General features: G+C 40.7%; 1 protein-coding gene across 1 annotated transcript in view; it reads left to right on the forward strand.

The window, feature by feature from the left end:
• The window catches only part of LOC137602562 (A-type potassium channel modulatory protein KCNIP1), a 34,486-nt gene that overhangs the window by 4,167 nt on the left and 18,001 nt on the right, over nt 1–12,318 (forward strand). The gene's annotated exons all lie outside the window — the stretch shown is intronic.

The following is a 12,318-nucleotide window of genomic DNA, read 5'->3' on the forward strand; positions in this document are numbered from 1 at the left end:
ATTTTACTTGTACCTCTGCAGCCAAAGCCGTTTTCTCCCCATGTCTCCTGTCAATCTCCAGTACTAATGCATTAAAGGGAGAAATATCAACAGATAATCTTGAAACACAAGCTGAATTTCTGATGTGTTTGCTGCTACTTTACATCATTCAGGCTTTTTTTGCTTCTTCTCCCTGCAGTGATTAGAGCACATTCCTTTCATCACTTTTCTTCTTTTTTCACCTCTGACTGTCTGTCACTTTCTGCAGTGTCTTTGCTCTGAAATTTTCCTCAGTCTTCTGCCATCTCTGAAAACCCTGTGAGCATCCTGACTATAAGCTATAAGCAGCCTGCATGATGTCACTTATCCTATCCAAGCAGCCTGGCCTCAGGTTCTTCTTGTGGCATGAAAATACAACCTGCCTGCTTGCGTAACGATGTGCTCTGTGGTGGTGCGTTGGCAGTTACCAGCTAAAAAAAACCCCCAGTGTTTGGATGTTAAATACAAGTGAATCCTCTATGTTCTCCAGCTGCAATAAAGCAAAAAATTTGCTTATTATAAATCCAGCTCCTCAGCGGTGTTCCATCTTATTGTTTGTCTGCTGTACCACCTCACAATTAAAAAAAAAAATCTCAGATCTGCTAAGATCTACATAAAAAAATCTACAAACATGTCCATGCTTGTTCCTGTGGATTCTCTGGTAACCACAGGACAATTTCAATGCAGATAAAACAAGAACTTCAAGCAAAGAAGAAATAGAAGTGGGTCATTGTTATCTTACTTGCTGTATGTTAACTGTACGGAAACTTATTTTAAAATGAACAACACCAACATGTGGGCTCTACTAATCAAAAATTTAACATTAACTTCAGTGATTACCATTTAAAACATTGCACTGTAATATCAAGACTGATATATTTTTGAAACATTGGATTTTTAAACAAAACTCTTTGTGCTGCCATTGCTTGTGATTTGTAAGTTACTCAGACGGCACAGCAGAGGGCGTCAGCCTCCCCCTTCCATCTCACCTTTAACTCAATATTGTCCAGGAAAATCAGAGGGAAACTGAAGTTTGATCCTAACCAAATAATGTGACCAAATAACACTGAATAATTAAATATTCTGTTTAGGAAAGTGCTCGAAGATGAAGCAGCTTTTCATCTGATGCGTGCTGATGATGATGACAGACACTGAGGTAGAGTTTCGAACAGAATATCACCCAACATATCCATGGTGTTTGGTCATAAGTCCTTAATGAAATATTCAGCAGCACCGACTCTTTACCCTGGAATATTCACATCACACCTCCCCACCTCCAACACCAGTTAGCTGGACATGGATGTACCTTTGAATTCAGAGAGGAATGTCTGTGTTTGTGTAGTGTGTGTGTGTGTGTGTGTGTGTGTGTGTGTGTGTGTGTGTGTGTGTGTGTGTGTGTGTGTGTGTGTGTGTGTGTGTGTGTGTGTGTATTGCTGCTGCTGCTGCTGCTGCTGCTTGACTCCAATGCTGCCATGTGACTGTTAATCTGCCATAGGGGATAGAGTACATGTTCAATACAAAACATAATGCATAATAATTCATACGGAAAAAAGGCTCTCTGGGGATGAGACGGTGTTCTCCCCTCACCAACGCTGTAATCAATCCCTGAGCTGCATATAATTAACACTTCCATGACTCTCATTTGCTGAAGGGGAAGGAAACCAGAACCTCAGATGAGGCGTGCCAATGGAGGTGTTTACATTCCATTCACAGACATCACAGGGGTATAGATAGAAAACTTAGCCTTTGCTGCGGTGAATACAAATGTACGTATGACATTTACATTTGTTTATCTAAGAAGTCAACACCCTGCTGTATCAATAATGTAATTAAAGTATCACATCAAGTAGATAATTCTGCCTCTAAATAGTTATGACAACCCACCAAACAGTACTGTATATATTTAAACAGTTGATCAAATGAATAAATAGTTGTGTTTGTGTGATTTAATTACATAAAATTGTGTATCCTCCAGAGGCAGTTGTTGAGATGGTTGCAGTTGCAGAGTTTTGGAGACATGAAGTGTAGGCAGAGTACAAGAGAGAACCTTTATCATATATTCATCAAAACAAGATCCTTGTCCTTGAAGGGAGAAATGAACCTCTTTTACACAACAGAGCATCACCAAAGTCTCTCTCCTGTCACCTCATTTTTTAAATTCTTCCTGAACAATTTAAGAGAGGAAGAATTCTGCTCCAATGGGTAATTTTATGTAGGAAGCAGATGTAGTGTGTTCTTAAAGCCAGCAATGTCAGGATCTAGTGTGATACAGTGTGGAGCAGCACTTTGCAAAGAATGGCTTAATTTTCCTTGTTATATGGCTGTTTGGGTTCCCAAAAGAAACATCTAGAAGATCTAGATCTAGAGTAACAGTGTGAATCCTCTCTGACATCTCAACCTGTAGGCCATTATTGTGATCTAGTTGATATACGATTGCTATGATATATATGATCATCATGGGGGATCCTTACCCAATAAATTTATGTTTTGAAGAAGAGAAACCAACAGTAAAAAGATGTGTCATGCTTCTGTCATGCAAAATAAGTTTATTGTCCACATGGGGGGGGGGGGGGAGAAAAAAAAACCTTTAAACCCAACAGCATTATATTATATTAACTAATTTTCTTAACTTTATCTGGAAAAAAAAAGACACAATATCAGAACAGTTCTACAGATTTGAGAGTAATTGTGAGATGGAGTTTTGACGTATACATTGATAACGATTTTAGATTTGGGGAATGACATACAATGATTGTTGTATGTAATGGAAATGTGTTCCATTAGTTGTGAGTGAAGAAGAGCTTGGTGTGATGATGATGATGATGATGATGATGATGGTGATGATGATGATGATGATGATGATGATGATGATGATGATGATGATGATGATGTATGTCAGCAAACTGTATGCAGCACCACAACCCTAATGGTGAGTTGTTCATTTGCGGTCACTGACTGCACAGTGTTAGCAGCCGGGCCTCGTTGGACATTGCTTTTTTGTCTGTGGATGTTTGGCCTCAGGAAATGAACATGTGAATGAGTTTTGCAGCAGGGATTGGCTGAGCAACATTACACCTCTTTTCCCATGCCTGACTTCATTCAATGAGATCATATGACTGAGCATGTTGGAGCCACTTTAATGACTAGGTGCAGTTTTCACTCCTCCTTGTTGTCCATCTGTCGAATCACTCCCTCTTTTCTCTCAACCTCCCTCTGCTCTCTCCTGCCATCTTGTCTCTGTCATTTTATCCTCCCTCGCTCCCTCATTCCATCTACCCCCTCCCTTCTTACCTCCATTTACTTTGTCTTTCTCATTCTCTGCTCTTATTGGATTATCCCTACCTACTCCTTATCCTCTTTCTAATCTTCTCCTATATATCTTGCCTTCCAAATTTCTCCACTCTCAATCTGTCTCGCTCTATTCGCTTCCCTCCCTACAGTTATTGTCCCCCTGTCTCATTTTGTTCACTCCCCTCGTCTTTTATTCCCACCATATTTCCCTTTCCATTCTCTGCTCACATTACCCTCATCTCCTCTCCTTTCCTCTTCATGGTCATCAGTACGACAGTTACAACAAGGTTTCATCAGATCAGAGCAGGCAGTTTATTAATCTGCCTTCTTGTCACACTTTCTGTTCTCATCACAACTTTCTCCCTCTGCTGACAAATGTTTCATACTACAGTATTTTCCAACTGGACAGACGTTTAACCACACCCAGCCATTCACTCTGACAGCCATCTCAAGTCAAAGGTGTATGTGTAACTTTTAAACAATGTGAGAGGTAGTGGAAGCACCTGGACAGAGCTGAGTCGAAGCTCAGACAAGCCAGCCTTAATTTCTTGGAAGTTTGATGCTCAGTTAAACGTGATGAGCCTTTTACTGTTTAGTGTCATTACATTGCAAATACAGGTCTTTAAAACAGTTTCGGTTTCCTTGTCCAAAGGAGGACAGCATTAACTCTTTAATAAGTTGTTCTAGTTGAGCTTGTCAGCAGGATAGTTGGAAGTGATTTTAGTTTAATTAACAATAAATGGAGAGATCAGTGAGTTCATGGTGTCAAGTGAGTTTTTACATATGAGGAATCCGCTCCTGGCAGTCAGTCATAATAATGATAGCACCAGAAAATATAACTAAATGTATTACTGGTTTAAGAATGAAAATGAATGATGAACAAATAGTTACCAGGGCTACCAGGAAACTGTCCTTTCAACAAAATTTATGTTAACGTCACCAAATAGAATCACAACAATTTTTCGATACAAACCAACTCCAAAAAAGTTGAGACATTTTGAAAAAGGTCAATGAAAACATAACGCAAGGATTTGCAAATTGTAGTTAAACCTAAATACAGTTGAATTTCGAGAGAATTAAACTCAAAATGAAACACATACACACAAAAAACCCCCACTCACTCTGAAAGTGCAATGTTTTGCTGGAATCCTTGTGGGTGTACCTGGAGAACCCAATGACCACTAAAAAATCTTTCCCTACTTTGTTCCAGTCCATCTTGATGAGCTCAGAACAAAAGTTGGATGCGTTTCTGGATATTGTTGATGTCATATTGATGCCTTCTGCTCCCCGTTGTAGATTTTTCACATGCATTAGCAGATACAGGGATGACTTGTGTTTGCTGACGGTGGTTTTCCAGAGTGTTCCTGAGCCCATGCAGTGATTTTATCTCCATAGAATCATGTCGGTTTTTGATGCAGTGCAGCCAGAGTGGTCCAAGGTCATGGGAAATCATTGTTGGCTTCTATCCATGCCTCTTATGCAGATATTTCTGCAGATTCTCTGAGACTTTGATTATATTATTGACTCCGGGTTTTGACAAAGCATCAGCTCCAGATCCCCACACCCCCACCCCCACTTCCACCCCCCACCTCACAACCCTGGACATGATAAGCAGTGACAGATAGAGGATGGATGGCAAAGTGGTGCTCATTGTTATGTGGGAATGACCAAGCGTTTCAAGGATACCCCTTTCAGTCAAGAATCTTTTTACCTTTGGAATCATCCAATCAGACGAATGCTCCAGACAGAAATAAATACACAAAATAGGAACAATAAATGAAAAGAAAAACGCACACAAAAAAGCAATAGCCACATCTGTAAATTGAAATGAAATTTAAAAAATGTTAGCTACAATTGCAATGTTTACACATATTGAAAATTCTAAATGATTATAGCATACATTCACACTGGCCCCCAGAGCAGCCACCTTTACGGGAATCAGCAAAACAGAAGTGTTCTTTTCTCATAAGTGTTCTCCTGAGATAAAGAGGTAGTAGCTCCAGGAAGAGCTGTGGGCAGATCATCAGTGTTTCCAAAGTGCTTAGCGAGACATCGACATATCGCTGTTCCATATGTGCATGTGTTAGTTTGCTACATGACCACAGAGAATGTGTTACTTCACTGCTCCTGAGCTCACAGGCAGACAGAAATACAGTATTTGATCTCAAGTAGTTCCGCACTTTAAATCACAAACATTGTGAATTCCGTTATTAAGGGACGAAACAGCAGATTAATAAATTGATTAAGATTAATAAAGCTTAATAATGGTTTATTATTAAAAATTTGTTGTATAAAGAAAATATTTACTATATTTTTGACTTCACTAATTTATTAGCATACATATTGAAATACGTGCGATTTGTGTATTTGCTGTGACATTTTTATTGTTATTCTGGAGGACATTGACAAACAACAAATGTTATTTTAATCCTTTATCCTTCTTCAATAAAATAATTTATATAATCTGAGAAAAGATGGTCGCAAAGAAGAGCAAGTCTCTGAAATGCCACCTCTCCTAAAGGTCACTATAATATATTCTGTTGTATTTGTTCACTCCTTCATCTCCCTACAGATAGATTCAGTCAGCACTGTTTCTACCCTTATTATTAAAATATTGTCAACTCTTTTTTTTTTATTGGTTCCACTGTATATTTTTCAGCTTATCTGGTGAATTCCTAGTGTTTGATCAACCAAAAGCCTTTTCTCCACATGAATATGTAACCCCTCCAGTGAAGTTTAACATCATCACTACAGTAAATCCTGCTCCCTCATCGCATCTATTCAGTCAAGCTTTCAGAATTTAATCAGCATGACTTGTGTGGTGCTGTTGTGCGTATTTGAAAACCCATCTCTCGCTGTTGATATACTGCCTCTCTTCCTTGTGGGTGTTTGTGCACACGTACACGTGTGGCTGCCTGCGAAATGTTTGCTCTTGTTTGATTTTGATTAGACTTGCATCTGCCTCGTTCTATAGAGAGGAGAAAGAGGAGGTGTTTCTGTTGGGTAGGGGGGCTCACTTACACTCAAAAAGGCTCCTCATCACACTCAACTGCCTCTCTTCTTCATTTTCTTGCACTCTCCCGCTACGCCTCAGTGTTTCACACCTCTTCCTCACTGGTTTTCTCACTCTGGTCTGATCCTCAGCCTACAGACTCCTGTGGCCAGTAGATTTTAATGAATGCTGTGACCTAATGACTTTATCAGTGGCCTTGCTGGCCTCTGCTCGGCCAGCGTGACGTCTCATCCGTAAATTGTTTTCTTAACTGAAGCCAGGTGACGAATATCAATAAGGGCGGTGGTAGATGGCTCCAGCAGCCTGACAATCTCAACAACAAGGTATTACGTGTTGTGGCAACGAGGGGTTAAGCGTGATTGACAGCAGCAGTGAGTGAACGAGGACAGCGTGGAAAGACGTCATTCATCCTGCTCCCATTGTTTTGAGGGTGTGTGTGGCATGATCATGTATCTGCATGTATGTGTGTGTAGCGGATGGCTTGACGAGACGACCGAACATGCCTGAATGCAGCGTGTGGAGGCTGCGCTGACATGAGTGAGACGGTCTCCCTGCAAGTAGAGTGGTGTCAGATGTTCAGGGCTTTGTTCCATATCCAGCAGCCAGCGGAATAATTACGGACGCACACGTTAACACACCACCTGTCAGACGCGTGCATGTTGAGATAAATAGACTCCACTGTCAGAGCATTGCCCGCTGAATAGCAAAAGGGGGACGGATCAGTCTAGCCCTCCCTTATCTCCCTTCACCTCTGATACACCTCATGTCTCTCAATCTGTTTTTCCATCCCTCTCTTCCCTTCCTTGTTGTTTATGAATGCTTATTTGTCTTCCCCCCCCCGCCCCTCTTTCCTCACCCTCCTCATCATTTTCTTCTTCCCTCTCCCTCACTTCTTCCGATATCCCTTGAGTTTTGTCCTTCTCTTCTCTCTCCCTCAGACCGCTCTCCTTCTCTCTCGCTCTCTCTCTCTCTGTGTCTGCATTTCCTGTGCAACAGTGTTCAATCTCTCTCTCCCAACTAGACAGACAAAGCGAAAGAGCGACTAAGATGAATAGGAGGGGAAGAGGGAGTGGAAAGGAAGGGACACAGAGAGACAGATATGTAAAGAGGCACAGAGGAATTGATGGAATGACAAGTCCAATGGCAAGGGACGCACCGAGGGAGGGAAAGGAAAGAGGGAGAAAAGAAAGAGGAAATGGTGGTGGAGAGAGAGATAGAAGGGATATAAAATAGTCGGCTTCAGTGACAGTATAAACAAAGGTAGCCTCAACGTTCATGTGTCCCTCCATTCAATTCTTTCTTTTCCTCTCTCTCTGTTTCTCTCCCTCTCTCTCTCTCTCTCTCTCTCTCTCTCTTTCTCTCTCCCTCTCTTTCTCCCACACACACACATACACACACACACACACACACACACACACACATGCTCTCTCTCTCTCTTTCTCACTCACTCACACAGACACATGCACATATACTAGAGCAGAAGCAGCAGAGCTGTGTGGGTGTGAGGCAGGATGAGAAGTGATATCTGTACTTCCACAATTATAGCTGGCTGATAGACTAACTTAATTACTTCACACACACCCACTGCACAAACATTCACTGGCACACCTTGGTTACCGGCGCACGCAAAAACACACAACCTTTCTGCAGCCAAATTCAACATGGGTCTTGTGATGGGAACCTTTTCCTTGCAATCCAAACAGGTGAATTATCACAAAGGTAAGAACGATTATTTTTTTTGTAAATGAAATATATCAGATGTCTTCCTCATGAAGGTTTATTGCGTTTACGATTTCTTAAATGTGTGCACTCGATAGTGGAGGTTACTGGAAAGAGGCACTTGTCATTTTGCTTGTTTGCGCCTTGATGAGGAAGTCATGTATGTTTGCGCGAAGAGTCATGAATATTGCACAACAAATGCATTATGGGAATGAGCTACAGCACGTTGAGCAGAGATGTAAAGTTGGTAAACTGCTGCACAAAATTGTGATTCGTTATAGATTTATGATGAATCTGAAGCAGGAATAGAAGAAATGTCTGTGTGTGTGTGTGTGTATGTGTGTGTTTATATGCAGTCGTGCCATAGGGATTTCTATAAATGGTGATGGTATTCACCCCTGGCAGCTCCCAAAACTAACCTGCTTCCTGTCCTGCTCCTGTTTGACAGGAGAAAACTAGCACTGATACACACTGATGTTTGATAGCTAAACAAATTTTTAAAAAATGCACATAAAATGTAGGAATCTGTGAGGAGGTGTACGTTTCGTCCCTGCCATCTTTTTTGCCATGGCAGTGCAGTGTGCATGGCCACAGTTAATCAGTGCGTTGTAATCCGTCAGCCTTTGGCCGTGGTCCGTCCAGCGTCTGTTGACCTCAGACCTGATAGTTATCACCAGCAGACACTGAGCTGCATCGCACAGACTTATAGGACAGAAAACAGAAGTCAGATCATGTTCCACCACGCCGTCACATGTTGGAAAAAAAACAGAGATTATTCGATCATTAGCCCAGAAGATGAACATTATATACCGTAAAAGCTCCCATAGGGAACAGCCTGTCATTTCAAATACTTCCCTGCAGCTGTGCTTCTGAAAAACAGGAATATATAGCAGCCTGTGTGGGATGTTTATTTCAATCCCTGACCCTCACCTCATTTCATTGCATGGCAACGGCTCACAGAGATACTTCAGATCCGTGCTGAACAGATACAAGAAGGACGTTTTAAAGGCAGACGTGTTTAAAAATATAAACTCCATGACAAGACAACAGAGGAAACACACATGATGTGCATGTTTGTCCTCCTTCATTTCTGACTTCAACCTAGTTGTGAAAGGCAACAATGCTTACGAAGCAACTGTAGAAGTATTTTTAGCTGTTTTCGTACGGGAAAAGCTCCTTTAGTTGGGGTAACCTCTAAATAGCTGCGACTTTGAAGTTTGCTCTCTTGGAGTGTGAGGAAGAGGGCGATAGATGAGTAATAGTGGGAGAGAAAAACTGAGTAAAGTTTAAAGAGAGTGGAGGCGAGGTTGGTCCTCAGGGGGCTGCAGTGGGCATGAATGTGTGTGTGTGTGTGTTTGCATGTGTCTGTGTGTGTGCATGTGTGTGTGTGCATGTGTGTATGTGTGTGCGTGTATCACCATCTGCTGCAGTGTTACAAAAAACGGCCTAATGAAAGCAGGGCAGGAATCATTTTGCGAGGAATCTTGGCCCAACATGAGGCAGCAACCAACTGGGATCAACAAAAAGTTAACTCAGAAAACTTTTCAGGATAAAAAATATTTTACATATAATTTTACTCTGTGAAAAGCAGAAGATGTAGACTGAGTGATGACTGCAGATGGATGTAGTCAGACCTGAGAGTGGCTCGATACCTGACTTGATATTTGCCTTGCAGAACGACTTCTGACTGGTAATGACTGGATGTGACTGAGATGAGAGACTGTGCAGCTGATTGTGTATTTAATTAATTGTACACAACTTAACAATTTTGACTGAGTTACTTGAGTAAGGCTTGACTCATGATGTCTTGGAATAGATGTGAGATTCATAGCTACCAGTAATTATTAATTTCCATACGAAGCGATTGATTCAGACCTGTAGTCTTGGATATCATTAAGGGAACTTAATAATTCAGTTTTAAGGGATCATACTAAGTTGTCAATAATTTTTTGTCAAACTTTATTGTATGTATTTTTTTTTGCATTTATTAGTTGCTTACACCACAATTTTCAAATACAGTAGTAGTTTGATTCCATGCAACCATCATGTACCATCATATAAGGTAGAAAAATAAAAAATATAGTATTTATGATAATAAAGAACTGCTATCTGCTCTATTCCTTTTGACATTAATATGCAGTCTGTGTTCTTACATGCAAGGAACCAAAAAACTGTTAGACTAACCCAAAACAGAAGCAAATTTATTACAGATGAGACAATGCTCTATAATCATTGTGTTTCATGATCAGTGGATGGTTTTTATCCCTTTTGATAAATATGACTCATTATTTTAGGAACTTGAGAAGGAATCTGAAATTAGCCAATACAGAAATTATATTAGACCACAAGGTTACAAATGGAAGCAGCTTTGCTTTAATGGGAAGCATGCCAAGAAATGCTGACAACATTCACTGTAGGACAGGTATGCAATCTGTGATATTCAATGACTTAATGGTGCGGTGACACTGGAGGCAGAGAACATTTAGCTTAATGGCAGGGTTGATGGTTTGATCCCTGGCTGCCTTCTGTCTCCATTTCCAAATATCCTTGAGAAAGTCACAAATCCCCTATTTGCACACCATGTGACTTGCATGCTGAATGAGAGGAACAGTGTACAGTCCTTTGGCGCAGAAGCTGTGAATAAATGTCTATTCCCAGGCCTATCCGGGGCACTTTGTAGGGATGGAGTTCATGAAATTAATTCAGGAGATTTGCTGATGTAGGCATTCCTAGTTTTGGTGAGGCTTAGCCTACTAAATTAATCTTGAGTGACTCTGTTGCCTATGTCGACTCATAGCCTTCCCTCCGGAGAAACTAAAAATGATAAATATTAGCCTATGTCCTGGCCGGTCAGATGTGGCCACAGATTGCTGCTCAGGAGTTTCTCTATTAGTCTGCTGTCACCATTTATTTACTGTCATTGTGCACAAACTGCTCTGCTCCTATGAAATATTTCCCAGCAGGTGAGTATCAAACAACATGTGTCTCCCTGTCCACTCACTCCATTTGTTTGTTGCCTCTACTTTAATTGCTCTGTAGTGTCTTGCTCAAGTGATTTTACCTCCTTTAACCTCCTCATTCTTTCTTTTATGTATTTCTCCTGTTTTGTTTTCCTCCTTCTAGTCCTTTAGCTGTTTTCTTTCTGATGTATAGGCATTGGTGTGCTTTTGTTCTTCGTCTCAGGGTTTCTGCGTGTCTTTGTCTACTTGTCACTTTCGCTCTCTACAACCCTCAAATCTCCGCGTGCTGTAAGTTTTGCAGAGAACTTCTCGAAGCTTTCATGTGGAGTTTGGGGCTGGTAGAATATATGTAATAGCAAAAGCGGTGGTGCGAGTCTCGTTCAGAACAAGCGTGTTTCCATTTGCTTCAGGGCTAAACAGCTGAGAGGAGAGGAACTCAATAGGCTCTCTGGTTTCCACCCCTCTATCTCATCCCTGCACATCAAAAGAATTCCACCAAAAGACCCAATTAGGACAGCAAAAGAGCTTTATTAGGAGAATGGCAACATGAAAATGTGTATCTGGATAATCCTGTGCCCAAAGCATGTTTTGTGCGAGTGTGAGCATGTAAGGATGAAACAGTGATTTCAGCCTCTTCATCTCATGTTTATTTGCATTCTATTGTATATTTACTTTGATCTTCACAGATAGTGCCATATTTATTTCAAAATGACTTAACGTATTTAAAATTTAAAATTTGAATTAAACCCACATTCAGATTTTTGAATATCAGAAATCAATATGAATACAGTAAATGTGCTTCATCTCACACTAGTTGCTGCTGTTTTACAAAGATAAACAGTGTTTCCCATGCTGTTTATCTCTGTAGACAGCTCACTCCTCTGTTTGCCTGAAGGCCTTTGTGTTGCTGGAGCCAATGAGAGAAGTGCAGATGATGAATAGAGATAGTTAGCTCTAGTATACGGTTCGACCCCTATGCACAGTTATGACAGCAGTGGCACATAATTTGAACTAAATTAATGCGAAAGCTGCAGAGTGACACATAGAGTAAACTGTTGAGGTTGTCCGTGCAACATGTTGCACTAAATTCACTAAAACGGACTGTTGCCCTCAATTTTTCAGAGCAAAATCTGATCTGTCTATAGTTGCTACTGGACTGAAGATTGTCTATAGGTTTGATTTGTGTAATATAAACAAAACGGATCATTTTCTATGTGCTGCTGATTAAGCCTGATAGGAAAGGTTTGATTTAAACAGGACAGCAGGAAAACAGATCATAAAAAGTGATGTAATATTTTTAAGACAATTTTTTTTTTT

Source organism: Antennarius striatus, chromosome 10, assembly GCF_040054535.1.
Source record: "Antennarius striatus isolate MH-2024 chromosome 10, ASM4005453v1, whole genome shotgun sequence".
In the NCBI taxonomy this organism is placed as follows: Eukaryota; Metazoa; Chordata; class Actinopteri; order Lophiiformes; family Antennariidae; genus Antennarius; species Antennarius striatus.